General features: G+C 35.0%; 1 pseudogene; it reads right to left on the bottom strand.

The window, feature by feature from the left end:
- Positions 1-13,990: 13,990 nt before the first annotated feature.
- LOC122732453 lies at positions 13,991-14,545 on the bottom strand (annotated as a pseudogene).
- Between the last annotated feature and the right edge of the window lie 489 nt (positions 14,546-15,034).

The following is a 15,034-nucleotide window of genomic DNA, read 5'->3' as shown; positions in this document are numbered from 1 at the left end:
ATTTCTTTGTGGCTGGTCATAGGTTTCTTTTTTCCCAGCTGCCTGTGATTCTGCCCTTTCGCTTCTCTAGTAGGAAGCTTTGTCCCTTTTAGCAATTCTACAGTACTTCTCAAGTATGCTCTGGAGGGTAGTCCATCTGCTTCTGGCAGCTCACTACAGAACAGCCCCTGCTTAGTAATGTATAAGAGCATAAATCTATAGCTGAAGATCAGAGGCTGTCAGTGCAGTATAATACAGCTCCTGTTCAGTAATTATGCATGATAAACATCCTGATTATAATACATCTCCTTCACTGAGGTGATCTGCTAACATACACACGATGCTGGTTTAGTGGCATAACTAGGCTATTCACAGCTTTTTAATGTGCTATTTCCAGAACACATACTTCTTTTTTCCTCTTTCAAGACTTTTGAAAGGATTGTACCTTGCATACTGAATGCATCATTTACATTCAATTAAAATGTGAAGCTGGAGCCTCTTGAAACTAATATGTTCAAAGTAAGTTTGCTCTTATTTTAGGTGTCTGTATGGTTGAAGAACACTTAGGAACCAATATGTCTTGAGTACCACCAAGATATTATTGATAAAATTATAAAAATTGTACTTCATATGCTTTTCCTCATTTAGAAAAATTTTTGGTTTCTAATGTTCAAGTCATTTTCCGTATCTTCTAGTCCAATAGTCTCCAAATAATTACAATCTAGTGTTATTAATTTTCAGTTTAAATGCATAAAATTTAGCCTCCATGTGCTGTAACAAATACATTATTCACCTAACAATTTCTTTACTATAGCATCATTTTATCTTCTGAAAAACAAAACCAAATACAAGTATTTATATGCTTTAAAAAGTGAAAAATCCAACTTTAGAGTAAAGAAATGACTAGAAACTGAAATGACTCTCAGTCTTCTGTTTGGAAGTCAAAACCCTATGATTTAAAACAAATAATGCTTTATAAAGAAATGTTAGAAAACAAAAATAGGGATTATCATGGTAATATCAGAGTGGGTGGAAACCTAGGGCAGAACACTCCCTAAAGCATTTCAAACAACAAATAAAATGATGCAAAATTAATCAAGATCTATAGCAATTATAAGAGGAAAATTGAAAGATCTTATCACAAAATAATTTCTAAAGGGAAAACTAAACTAAAACAAATTTTGTTGTTGCTCGGGTCATTTCTGACTTTTCATGGTTTCATTTGTGGCTTTCTTGACAAAGATACTGGAATAGTTTGCCATTTCCTTCTCCAGGTCATTTTATGGATGAGAAAACTGAGGCAAACAGAGTTAAATGGCTCACCTAGTTTCAGACAGCAAGTGTCTGAGGTCATATTTGAACTCAGAAAGATAAGTCTTCCTGTTATCAGGCCCCAAATTCTATCTACTATACCACCTAGCTGCCCCCAAACAAATTGAACTAAAGTGGAGATCCTCTCACCAATTCTCTAATCCTGTAGCTCCTAATTCTGATATCGCCCCCTATAGCTTCTGGTCTCAATGGCCCAGGTACTATTTTGTTCATTTATTATGCCTAATATTAGACTTAGACTTGAAGAAATGAGCCCTTCTCTGTTTTCTAAATGGAAACTTCGCTTTGCAAGACAGGTTGAGACCCATGAATAGAAATAGTTCTGACACTCAAGAAGAAAGGATGAAGTTGACTATGGAACCTAGAAGAGATTTTTGAGGAGTGAATACACCAGAAGTATAATGTTAATTACTAGTATTATATACTGTTAATGAAGAAACAGACAGGCAATTGAAGACTGAGATAAAGGTGAAGCTAGATAATTGCAAAGTTTCTCAGACTTTTCCCCAAAAGTTATGGGGGTAGTGAATGAGTTTTCTCTATGCCAGGCTCAAACATACTGTGAGGTCAATTTAAGAACTGAAAAAAGTCACAGAAAGGAAGGAGAAACCCAAAAGAATGGAACTAGTAGAAAATCCAGGCAAATACAATGGCCAATATGTCTGCCAGAAGCAATATTCCAAATGATTCACAAAACCTTTAATATCTACATTTTTTTAATCCTGGTGATTTGAAAAATATATAGGATTGGCAGAGGAGATGGATGAGGACCAGAACAATGATGAACATGAAGAAGGAAAAGGACTGACTGGAAGAAACACATTTACAGCAAGAACACTATAAATAGCAATAGAATGACTGATTAGGATAGATAAAAGCAAAGAGAGAAAATATCTGACTGAGTAGAAATTAAATAACAATCAAAGAAAAGAAACATTTTAGGTAATACACATGTCACAACAAAAGGAAATGAGCCAAGATCCCATGAGGACAGTGAAGAAATCACAATGAATCCTGGAAGGTCCTTTACATTATAATTGAACAGAGTTGTTCAATTCCATTAATCTAGGGCGCTCTAGAATGGTTCAGAAGAGTAATCAAATAATTAAATGAAAACATTTTTAAAATGCAAGACATTCATGTTTTTAAGGAAGAAATCATTAAACCTAAAAAGAATGGAAAATTTAAAACCAAAGGTAGAGACTTCAAAGATTTTGTGGGGGGAAAGGTATGACAGAATTGGAATGCACAGATTTAATTTTAGAAAAAAAAGATCAGAATAAAAAATCAACAAAATAGGTACACTTGGGAAGTTTTACAAAACAAGAATGAGAAAAATAGAAGATCAGAAGTAAAAAGAAAATCTAAGGATATGCTTATCAGAAAAAGTCATGAAAAAAATCTAAATGACATATTTCAAGAAAATAATGTGGGGGGGGGCAGCTGGATGGTGCAGTGGATAAAGTACCAGCCCTGGATTCAGGAGGACCTGAGTTCAAATCTGGCCTCAGACACTTCACACTTACTATCTGTGTGACCCTGGACAAGTCACTTAACCCTCATTGCCCTACAAAAAAATGATAATAATAATAATAAATAAATAATGTAGGAAAATTGCTTACAACTATTAAAAGAAGATGAAAATGTCCATGTAAAGAGAATTCCTAAATATCAGGAGAAAAAAACAAACTGCCTACTTTTAGCTTACCAACTAACATTGTAGAACTAACTACTTCAGGATAACAATATCAAACTACCTCTTCTTCAGGTAGCAAGAGAAAAAAAGGGAAAAGAAAACAGTCCAAAACAATTGACCATAACGATACAAAGTTATTCTTTACTAATAAGAAATGAATGGAAAAGATGCACTATATTATTGTGAAAAGCAAAGAGGGTAGTCTTCCCAAAATAGTGTTCTTCAAAACTAAATCTAAGCATCTGAGGAAATAATGAAATATTCATCAAAAGGGCGTAATTGAAGTCTACTTTTTAAAAAAAGTTAGTATCTAATGCAGAAATATGTTCAATGTTATTATACATATATAATCTGTATTACATTGTTTTCTGTCTTGGGGAAGGGGGAGAGAAAGGAGGGAGGGAGAAAAATTTGGAACTCAAAATCTTATAAAAACAAACATTGAGGGGCAGCTTGGTGGTGCAGTGGATAAAGCACCGGCTCTGGATTCAGCAGTACCTGAGTTCAAATCCAGCCTCAGACACTTGACACATACTAGATGTGTAAACATGGGCAAGTCACTTAACCCCCTTTGCCCCACAAAGCAAAAACAAAAAACAAACAAACAAAAAAGAACATTGAAAATTATCATTACATGTAACTGGAAAATAATAAAATACTTTTAAGATTAAAAACAGCTACTATCATTTGCAACAGTGAAATACTAAAAGTTTCCCAGTAAATATAAGAATTAATCCAAATATTATTAGACATATATCTAGGAATGATTTCAATAGTAATTACAAGATAAATAAATTAAAAGTACACACATTGGTGAAAAGGAAATAACATTAACACTATTTGTAGATAATATGACAGGGTACTTCTAAAATCAAAAAGAAAAAGAAAAAAAAATTAAAATACCACAATAATATTCCATATTTTTCTATAGCAAACACCAGGAAGACATACTAGAAAAAATATGTCTCATTCAAAACATCTTCCAAATGCTTAAAATATCTAAAAATCATGTAATCAATTAAATTGGAATTGGAAATCAAATCAATAAGATATATGTTAGAACTATATAAATAAGTATTGAATAATATTTACATACAAGAAGACAAATAATTGAAGGCATATAAGGATTTTAGAAGTAGAACTATTAGGTGACTTCAAAATATATTTTAAGTTATCATCAAAGACAGTTGTTGCTAAGAATTATAACAGTAGGGGTAGCTAGGTGGCTCAGGGGATAGAGCACTGGCCCTGGATTCAGGAGTACCTGAGTTCAAATCTGGCCTCAGACACTTAACACTTAATAGCTGTGTGACCCTGGGCAAGTCACTTAACTCCAATTGCCTCACTTTAAAAAAAAAAGAATTATAATAGTAGATCAATGGAACAGACAAGATATTCAAGAATAAATAAAAATTAAGCTCAATTGACAATTAAAGTAAGCTATTATTACCTTCCAATTAAATGGATGAAACAACAACAACAAAAAGTCTCTAAGGCTCACAAAACCTTCAAATTGTCTACAACATTTTCAATAAGTGGTGGATATGGAATATTAATATAGGTTTTCTTTACTTTAAATCCAGTGCTTTTCCTACTTTACTATTGCACTTCTTTTTATAAGATTTTGTGCCCCCCTTTATGTAATTATCAAATTAAACTAAATCAATTAAAAACACTTTTCTAACATGTTTTGGTACTTTAAAAGATCCTTCTACCTATGTAGATATTAATGACTCAAACTTTCTCATCCCAACAAATTTTTTCATGTCTTTCCATGATGCTGTTTACATGACTTAACCATCATGCCAGAGAACATCCTCTTGTTCTTTTACTATCCCTGGGATACCAGTGTACTATTAATTGCCTCCATCTACAAAACCACACCTTTGGCAGACTCCCCCCAAGGCAGCAAGGCAACACAATAGAGTTCTGGATGGGAATCAAGAAGATTTGAATTAAAATCTGGCCTCAAAAACTTAACTAGTTGCATTACCCCAGCAAAGTCATTTAATGTCTTCCTCCATTTCTTCAAATATGAAATGGGGCTAATAAAATCACCTACAGGGTTGTTGTGACAATCAACTGATATATTTGTAAAGTGCTTAGCACAGTATTGACACACAGTAGGTGCTACATAAATGTCTATTTCTTTACCCCCATTTCTTTTTCAGATAATACCTGTTTCCAATAAGTGACATTTTCTATATAATTCATTGTTGCTAACATGTTTTAATCTATTTACATCTATAATTAATCATTCCATTTCCCTCTGTAATTTGTAATTTTATTTTTTCTAGATAGTAGAATGGGGCAGTTCCATGACTCACAACCACATAAAATAACCAAAAGAATATTGGTAATAACAAAGCAGAATTTTGCCATAGGGAATGTTGGACCACCACATAACATAATGGAGATCAAAGGAGTGGTCACCAAAGTAGGTTACAGATCAACACAGAATTTACAGACTCAGAGAAAAAGAAGACAGTGTACTGAGAGGGGAAGTCATCTTTTGATCCAGTAAAAAAAAAAAATCACTGAGTATTCTCTTATGGTAGAGCCAGTCTGGTCATAAAATCCCCTCAAATGATTGTGAATTAGCATCTCTAAGCCTATCTGCCATCTCTCCTTATTGAGCACTTGAGCAGAGCTCAACTATGGGACTTAATAGGATATCTAACAGGTACTCTTATACAGCTATATTTCCTCTATGAATCCAGGATCTCTCACAAGACACATTACTCTTATTTATAATGTGATTAGTTGGGGTGATCAAGAATTAATTTGTAGTATTTCAACATGGCTCAATTGTCAATAGTGCCCATGGGAGTTAATCCTCACCAGTAATAATAATAACTAGCATTTATATCATATTTTAAAAGTTGCAAATGTTTTTAAACTCTATCACTTGATTCTTACAGCAACACTAGTAAGTAGGTGATTTTTTTTTTAAGTGAGGCAATTGGGGTTAAGTGACTTGCCCAAGGTCACACAGCTAGTAAGTGTCAAGTGTCTGAGGCCGGATTTGAACTCAGGTACTCCTGAATCCAGGGCTGGTGCTTTATCCACTGTGCCACCTAGCCGCCCCAGGTGATATTATTTTAAAGATGAGGAAACAGAGGCATACAGGTGACTTGCCCATGGTGACATAACTAGTAATGTCTGAGGCTAGACTTGAACTTAGTTCTTTTTTTTGTTTGTTTGTTTGTTTGGGTTTTGTTTTTTGTGGGGGGCATTGAGGGTTAAGTGACTTGCCCAGGGCCACACAGCTAGTAAGTGTCAAGTGTCTGAGGTCAGATTTGAACTCGGGTCCTCCTGAATCCAGGGCCAGTGCTTTAATCCACTGTGCCACCTAGCTGCCCTCAAACTTAGTTCTTTTTTATTCCAATTCTAGTTCTCTAGTCCCTTCACTTATGAAGGGCTCTCTTCACTGACCTGTGAGTTTTCTGGTGGGCCAACTGGTGAACAGGGTTTAAGCACCTTCCTAGACCTCATCCCTCATATCAAATGACTTCTTGGTGGTGTGAAGCACTTAGCTTTCCATTTGTTTGGAGCTTTTCTTGGTTCTAGGTTTTAAGTTATGTTGGGCAGTTTTGAAACTTCTTCAGGTAAAAAAAATGATATTGGGAATTGAATATGGTAAAAACTTGTGATTGAGAACCATAGCTTGTATAAAAGAGAGCATTTAGACTGAATATGTAAACTGTGTTGTGAAAGCATTCTGCTATGGTCAATATGGTGATCTGGTCATGGTGATAGGATGTGTCACATCTGAATCAAGGATGTGGTTCATATATTCTGACTATCCATTGGAAGGGGAATGATAATTTAAGAAAAAGAATAATTTTGATTTTCAGAGTTGGAAATGCTGTTTACAACATATAAACTAGAACCCTGAGTGTAAGAGATCACAGAATTAGAGAATTTGAGAGCTGAATCAGATTGCAGAGGTAATATAGTCTAATTCATATCTGAAAGACATGTCCAGTACAACATATGGGCCAAGAGGTTGGCCATTCTCTGCTTGAAGACCTCTAAGTAAAGGGGAAAGAGAGCACACCATCTATTAAGGAGCACATTCCATTGCCTTTGGATAGCTTTAAATATTATGAATATTTTTTCTTTTATATCAGGTCTAAATTGCCCTCTTTGCATCTTCAAAACATTGCTCATGGTTCTGCTCTCTGGGTCTGTAAAGAATAAATCTAGGGGCAGCTAGGTGGTGCAGTGGATAGAGCACTGGTCCTGGAGTCAGGAGTATCTGAGTTCAAATCCGGCCTCAGACAATTAACACTTACTAGCTGTGTGACCCTGGGCAAGTCACTTAACCCCAATTACCTCACTAAAAAAAAAAAGAATAAATCTAATACCTTTACCAAATGGTTGCCCTTCAGCATTTGAACAGAACTATCATATCACTGATGAGTCTTCTCTTATCCAAGATAAACTTGCCAATCTCCTTCAACAGACTTCCATATATACCAGATTCAATATCTTTCATCATCCTATCTATCTTGTGAGCACCCTACATTTTTTTCAATTTTCTTCACAAACCCAGGATTGAACTTAATGCATGAGATAAACTCTTTCAAGGTCAAATAATGGTGGAATTATAACCTACTTCATCCTTGAAAGTCCTTCTTAATGCAGCCCAAGAAATTATTATCATCTTTAGCCATCACATTACATTCATATGGATATTTTAGTAGACTAAATCCCTGGATAATTTGTTTTTCTAATGTGAGAAGAGACTATATGGAGCCAGAATATTCATTTCAGAAATAGGCAACATCTTTTAGGTGGCTTCAGTTGCAATGGGAAGTCCTACACAAGGGAATAGGGAATGATCTGTGTGTGTGTGTTTGCGTGTGTGTGTGTGTGTGTGTGTGTGTGTGTGTTGTCCAGTTACAATACTTTCCCAAGATATAGAGACAGAGATAGAAATGTAGATGTAGATAGAGATTATAAAAAATATACTCTTAGAAGGACAATAAAGATAGCCTATAAACTAGGTTTAGAGCTGAACAACAGGGGTTTGTTTTATATGTTTAGAAATGTGTGCCATGCTTTTTAGAATCCTAGACTTTTTCTGGGTCTTTCAAGAGTTGCTTGGCTATACTTTAGTCAAAATTATTCATGGCTAGTAAATAATCAGCTTAGAGAAGGAAGCAAGCTTTTATTAACTACCCACTATGTCCCTGGCATTGTTCTAAGTGTTTTACAACCATTATCTCAGTTATTCCTTACAACAATTCCTATGAGGTATTATTATCCCAATTTAACACTTGAGAAAACTGAGGAAGATACAGGTTGCTCCACTTATCAGAATCACAGGGCTAGGAAGGCTCTGTCTGAAGGCAAAGAATTTGAACATAGGTCTTTATGACCCCAGGACCAGTGTTCCACATAGTTGCATTAATAAAACTGTGGATTGCCAATCTTTTAGTTGCTCTAGATCAATTGATATCCTGTCAAACCAGTTAATGTAATTGAAGGGAAAAAGAGGCAAGTAAAATAGATGAGGAGGCTGTTAAGATATTTAAGTATATTGTTAGAAAGTGCTAAGTACTTAGTTAATTCTTTAAAGAGTGTGAAGTTTTCCTTGATGGAATGAGAAAACATCTAGGTATTAATTAGCCAAAGACCCAGATTCACTCTCACTCCTTGATGACCTTTTTAAACCAAACAAAACAATGCATACTCTTGAGCCAGTCAGTTGAAGTAAGCCTGAGGAATGTTATCTCTGGCAGCAGAGATCTATATAGAGCATGATCTTTATAGAGAAGAGCTGTACAGGAAGAACTGAAAACCTGGGAGTGTATTGCTCTTTGCTTTTCCCCTTGAAACTACCATAGCTTCTATCATCCCATATCTTCCCCACCTTTTGTGCCTAAATTCCTTGAAGAGTCTTCAATAGGTGCACTTATTTCTTCTCATTTTTCTTTCCTCTGACCTCTCTATACTCTGGCTTGAAACCTCATCATTTTAACCAAAAATGCTCTCTCAGAAGTTACCAATGAGCCCCTAATTGCCAAATCCAATAGCCTTTTCTCAGTCCTCATCCTTCTCGATCTCTGCAGTCTTTGAGGCTTCTCCTTGACACTGTCTTCTCTCTAGGTTTTCATAATATTCTATCCTGCTTCTCCCACTGCCCATCTTACCACTCTTTAATCACTTTTGCTGGATCTTCTTCCAGGACATGCTGGCTAAAAGTTGGTGTCCCTCAGGCTCCATCCAAGGCCCTCTATTTTTCTCCCTTTTTACTATTTTACCTGGTCATCTCTTCAGCTCCTATAGATTCATAGATCATCTCTATGTGGTGATTCTTATATCTATTTACCCATGTTACCCCTCAAAAATTGCATTCTATTATATATAAATACATGCATGTATACATATACATGTTATATTATGTATATACATAAGCATACACATATAGTTCATAGATTGTTGTCTGCCAACATTCTCAGGGTGGACACAGACAAAATATAACAAGAGCCCATCGAGAACACTCATTTTTCTTCATTCTTTAGGTATTTGGAAAAATGAACTCATGCTGCTTTCAGCAAATTTCTGATATGAAATAGATCACTTTCCTTCTTTCATTTCCTGATTATCTTTAATATTTCTTTTCCTTCAGTTATCTGCCTTGTTGTCCACCCTCAATTGATTTGATCAACTTAATGCCAAATTCACTACTCTCATTTCTGCAGTATGTCCTTCAACCTGGTTTGCTTCTTTACCCATTTGTTTATTCTCCTGTCTCTGCAAATGACTTCAAACATATATCTTACCTTCCCTCTCTGTACATTTTCTTCATATATAGATATGACATATCTTTCTTTCTTGTCAATTTCTGCTTATTTTTCATCCCAGCAGACAACAGGATGAATGAAGTTCATTGGTGGGTGAGGATGAAGAAACTGACAATAACGTTGTTGTATGAAATCTCTAGGTACATACAGGTGAAAGATTTAAGTTAAACACTCCCTGAATCCCTGCTACCTTCTGGCTGGCTTCTTGCCACTTCTCTAAAGATATGCTCACATATGCAGAAAATTTTAATAACTATTTCCGACATTTAGGGGAGAAGATAAATAGGGAAATGTTTTATTGGACTGATATATGAGTTCATGTGTGTAAGAGCTTATGCTTCTAGTATCCCAACTTAAGTGAGTGGTTAATAATATGGATTGACGCATGCCATACAGAAAAAAAATATTATTAAAATGAATGATTACTGATAGTAAAACATTTGACTTTGAAAAATATAAATGCATTTTCAATTTTAGGAAAGCAGAAGTCTCTTCAGACATCCCTTAATTATATTTCCAAATACTATTCTTCCATGTAGTAGATTTTGAAGGTATCATTTCCATCATTGTGAAAAATAACAATCATCTACACATTTTTGAAGCTGCCTCCATAGCCAGTAACCAAATTCAGCTATCTTCCTAACAACATTGTTCAAACATTCCTCCCTCATCTCTGATTCTCCTACAAAATCCACTTCATACAACACAGCACTGCTACACTTGTTATCTCTGTTATTTCTTCCTGGTATTCCAAGCCCACCAATTTTACTATGTTACACAATTGTTTTTAACCCTTGGAAGATTTCTCCATCAACATACAAACTTCTGATAGCAACAATTAAAGATATCAAACAGGTAGACCCACAAGAACTGTCAAATACCTTACTATACTAGTACTTCTACTTTTGTTTCCAGTTATTCTCCTTATAAGGAATTTGGCACTTAACATTTATTACACTGAATTTTTGCTATATTTCAATTGTTGTATGAATGATGTTGAGAATAAACTGTCTGCTAGGAGAAGCATTAGAGTTAGCAGATACATATTTGAAAACAGGACTCAGTTTTACATGAAAAAAGCTACTAAGTTATTTATATCCTTTGACTTAGAGATGCCACTACCAAATATGTCCCCCAAGGACGTTAAAGATTGAGATTCAACATGTGTATGTTTGCACACATATACATATATGTTTAAGTCTTTTCAGGTTTTGTGCTTTCCCCATATATATGACTATAATAATGTCACTGGAAACATATGAGGTTAGTTTTAAAGAATAATCTTGGTCCCCCAAAATAGAAGATTAAATATATAACTTTCCTCTTTAAAGTGTGAAAATGGGTACCATGATTTGCTTGAGCTCCTCAGTTATCCAGGTAATCAGAATTACTGAATAAGGACTGGTTTCATTGGCTAACAAAACAACAATCCCTTCTGTGACCAAGAGTAAACTTAGCTGGACATTGAGTCATTCTGAAACCAGACTTATCTGACTGCAGGATAGGGACCTTATCTTTAGCTCTAATCCTTTTTCTTTTTGAAGAGATCTCCTCAACAAGACTTTGAACTGAACTGCCAATCAACAAGAATGCCTTTTGATTTGTGTATCAAAGGCCACATCTTTCACCCCAGGAATACCACACACACACACACACACACACACACACACACACACACACACAGTCTCTCTCTCTCTCTCTCTCTCTCTCTCTCTCTCTCTCTCTCTCTCTCTCTCTCTCTCTCTCTCTCTCCCCCTCCCTTAGGAGTGGGTCTTTCTAAGTCCACCTTTCCTCCAAATTCCTTCCCTGTCTCTGTTTAAACTGTGTATAAACCTTGCAATCTATTGCATGGTGTCCTATTGCATGTTATCCTATCCAGCAATAGGCTGGATAGCACCCATGATCATGCTACATTATCGTCCCTGCTTAATAAATTTTTTCTTTTCTTTTTTACAACCATTGTCTTTCTCTGGTTTTCCTTCCATTTTAGTAAGAAGGGGATTTAAATAATAAAAACTGGCCTTAGAATTCTCAGGTCTTTCTCTTTGGGGAAAGAAATCTAAATTCCATTTAAGAGAGCACTTCCCTCAGTTTACAAATAATACATGGAGGCAGGGGGCAACTATAGGAGCAGAATATTATGTGGCTGTTTTCTCTACTAGTTTTGCAGAAATGTTTTCCTTTCTTAAAAGGGAGGGCTTAATAGGTGAAGTGAGAAGGTACTGGGAAATGATTGTAGTTTAAAAAGTAAGACAGTAATAAAATGTAAGAAAAAATAATCTCCTACCAATTTGATGCCTGGATTCAATTAGCTATAAGCTTCCTTTTCCTTTCCTGTTAAATGAGAATAACAAAATTTTGCACTCCTTATTTTGCATGACAACTATGGAAAGTGTTTTGTAAAATTTAAGTTTTATAGAAATGTGAAATATTCTTATTTATATTTCTTATTTATCTCTTTGGTCCTGTCTCCTCAACTGGTATGTAAAAGACAACATTCGCATCTTATATATATTATGCTCGTCCTGTTTCCTACGAGTTGTATAGAGCAACTCTGTAAGCTACAAATTGCAGAGCAATTGGTGATCTACAAAAAGAAACAGTTTCCTAACTGAGAGTTATGGACACAAATTAAATCATAGGTCTAGGCCAAAAAATTATGGTGATGACACTCTATACATGATTGCATTTTCTTCTCTGTTTACCTTCCATCTTTTGCTTTTGATCTTATGTCTGGGATTTCCCACATTTGCAAAAGAAACTTTTTATTGTTTTTTTTTTAAATGAATTAAACTAAACATTTACCTCCAATAGATTTTCCCTGAATAAACTATTTCTTGTTTATATGTACATATATATATACACATATTTATATGTATATATTTATATATATAAATATATAAATATATATGTACATATATATTTATATATTACATATACATATATATTACATATACATATATATATTACATATACATACATATACATACATATATATATATATGGGGAATGTGATGTTAAAAGTTTTTTTCTTCCATTTTATGCAGAAATTTTTTGAGGGGAAGATACTTCATTTCTTATTCACTGTGTACCTCCTTGAGGTCTGAGCATATAACTGAGTATCTTCTGGATATTTAATATCCATTTGGTGACTGCTTAACTCTATACTTCTTCAGTTCTAGAAGGGCCTTTCATTTCATTGCTGTCAGCACTTCTTACACTGATATAGATGGTAACTTTTCTATAATTCAGTGAATAATCGTCAAGATTTGTTGTGGTCCCCAAATACATCAGTCTCTGAGCAACCTGATAACCCCCATCTCTGAACTTCGGTATATTAGTCCTCAGTCAATAGGCATAGAAACTAAAACGAGACATGCATTCAAAGCTATTATAACTTGTTCAGATGTGCTAGAGTTCACTCTGCTGGGGAAGCTTTTGAGAATCCAGTGTCACCTTCACACTGTGATGAAGAATTGAAGTAGGACGTTAGTTGAGGAATATCTTTTCCACAGTTGTCAAAATAGATAAAAATCCCTGTTTCCTAATTCACTGTATCTATTTTAACTTAAATTAAGGCAGGACTACATGACACCAAGTCCACTAACAGCAATAATTGGATGTGAAATAGAAAGGCCTTGCTAGTTAAGTGGGGGAAAAAAAAAACAAAAAAAAAACCTGTTCACAGAGAACCAAGGGTTGGCTGTAATAGTTTTAATAACTTTTAGATTTTAAATAATTCTAGTCCACTTTGGGAAATACTATTTGTCTTGTGATTGCTTCATTATGGGCTGTCTCTGAAGATTTAGTGTGGCATAGATGGCATGACATCCCATCTTTCCTTAAGACTCCCAGATGGCCACAGTTTCTCTTTGCTTCATTTTCAAATGGTTTGCTGAACAAAATATCCCCCAGTTATTTTGGCTATCAGGAAAAAAATAAATTTTAGATGAAACTATCTATTGTATTTTTCCATTTTCCTTTCAATTCATTATGGAAATTGAAGATCAAGAGCAATCCTTAGGAGTCTGCTTTCAACCTCTTTGAGAAAGATGATCACTATTGAACTTCAAATATCATGCATTCATTTTCTCTTCAATCTAGTTATGATCCTTTCCCCCCCCTTTTTTGATTTAATTTCCCTTTTATTTGCATAGTAATATCACATTTACTCCCTTGCCATAAGCTTTTGTTTCTTCAGTTTCTTTTGGGATACCTTTTTCTTTTGAGCACCCGCCTCTTCTGCTTTAGGAACAATTTGTTCTTTTTCAGTCAGTATTATCTCAATATGTCAAAGAGAATTCATGCATGGGTTGATTCGACCATGAGCCCTGTAAGTATGCCATCACATTTTGGGGGCCTTGTTAACCTGGATATGCTCAATGACAAGAGAATCCACATTCAAACCCTTCAGTTTAGCATTACTTTCTGCATTTCTAATCATATGCAATAAGAACTCAGCACTCTTTTTTGGCCAACAACCCTGTGTCCAACCCCATTGCTTATCATGGGCACACCTCTCAACTCTGCCATTGTATCAATGGAAGGAAATACATTATTTCTTCAATGTGACATCTTTGGATTACTTGGTAGTTTTTCAGATATCCATGCCTTTGATAGCTTGGGCTGTTTCATTGGTATTCTTAAAGTGGACCTGGATATTTGAACCCCTTGACTTGCATGATTTTGTGGGGTTCTCTGGATCAAAAGAGTAGCTCACCATTTTAAATGATTACCTAGGATGGCTTAAGGTCAGTTATAATCTTTTTATTGGAGATTCCATTGTCTCTCAGGGTTCCAAATATAATTTCTCTATAGATGAGTCGCAAATTGATCTACCCAACCTGCATGTCTTTCCTTCCAAAGTTGCATCTCCAACTACTTGCTAGATATCCATCCCTATCTGAAAATCACAGCAAATTCAACATGTCCCAACAAAAAGCTCATTCTTTCCTTCTAAACCCATCTCAACTCCTAACTTTCCTGTTTTGGTGGGGTCACTATAATTTTCCCAGACAATCCAACATGAAACCTTGGAACCATCTCCAACTCTTCACCCTCATTCAACCTCTTTGTCAATCAGTTGTCAAATCTTGGCAATTACCTCAACTTTTTTCACATTGAGATACTTTCTCTCACAATTTCTTCATATTTCAGGCCTGCTTGATTTCTCACTTCAACTATCACAATAGCCTCATAATTAATTTCTCAT

This window comes from Dromiciops gliroides, chromosome 6, assembly GCF_019393635.1.
Source record: "Dromiciops gliroides isolate mDroGli1 chromosome 6, mDroGli1.pri, whole genome shotgun sequence".
Lineage (NCBI taxonomy): Eukaryota > Metazoa > Chordata > Mammalia > Microbiotheria > Microbiotheriidae > Dromiciops > Dromiciops gliroides.
Note: the sequence above shows the minus strand (reverse complement) of the source record. Positions and strands in the feature narration are given on the sequence as shown.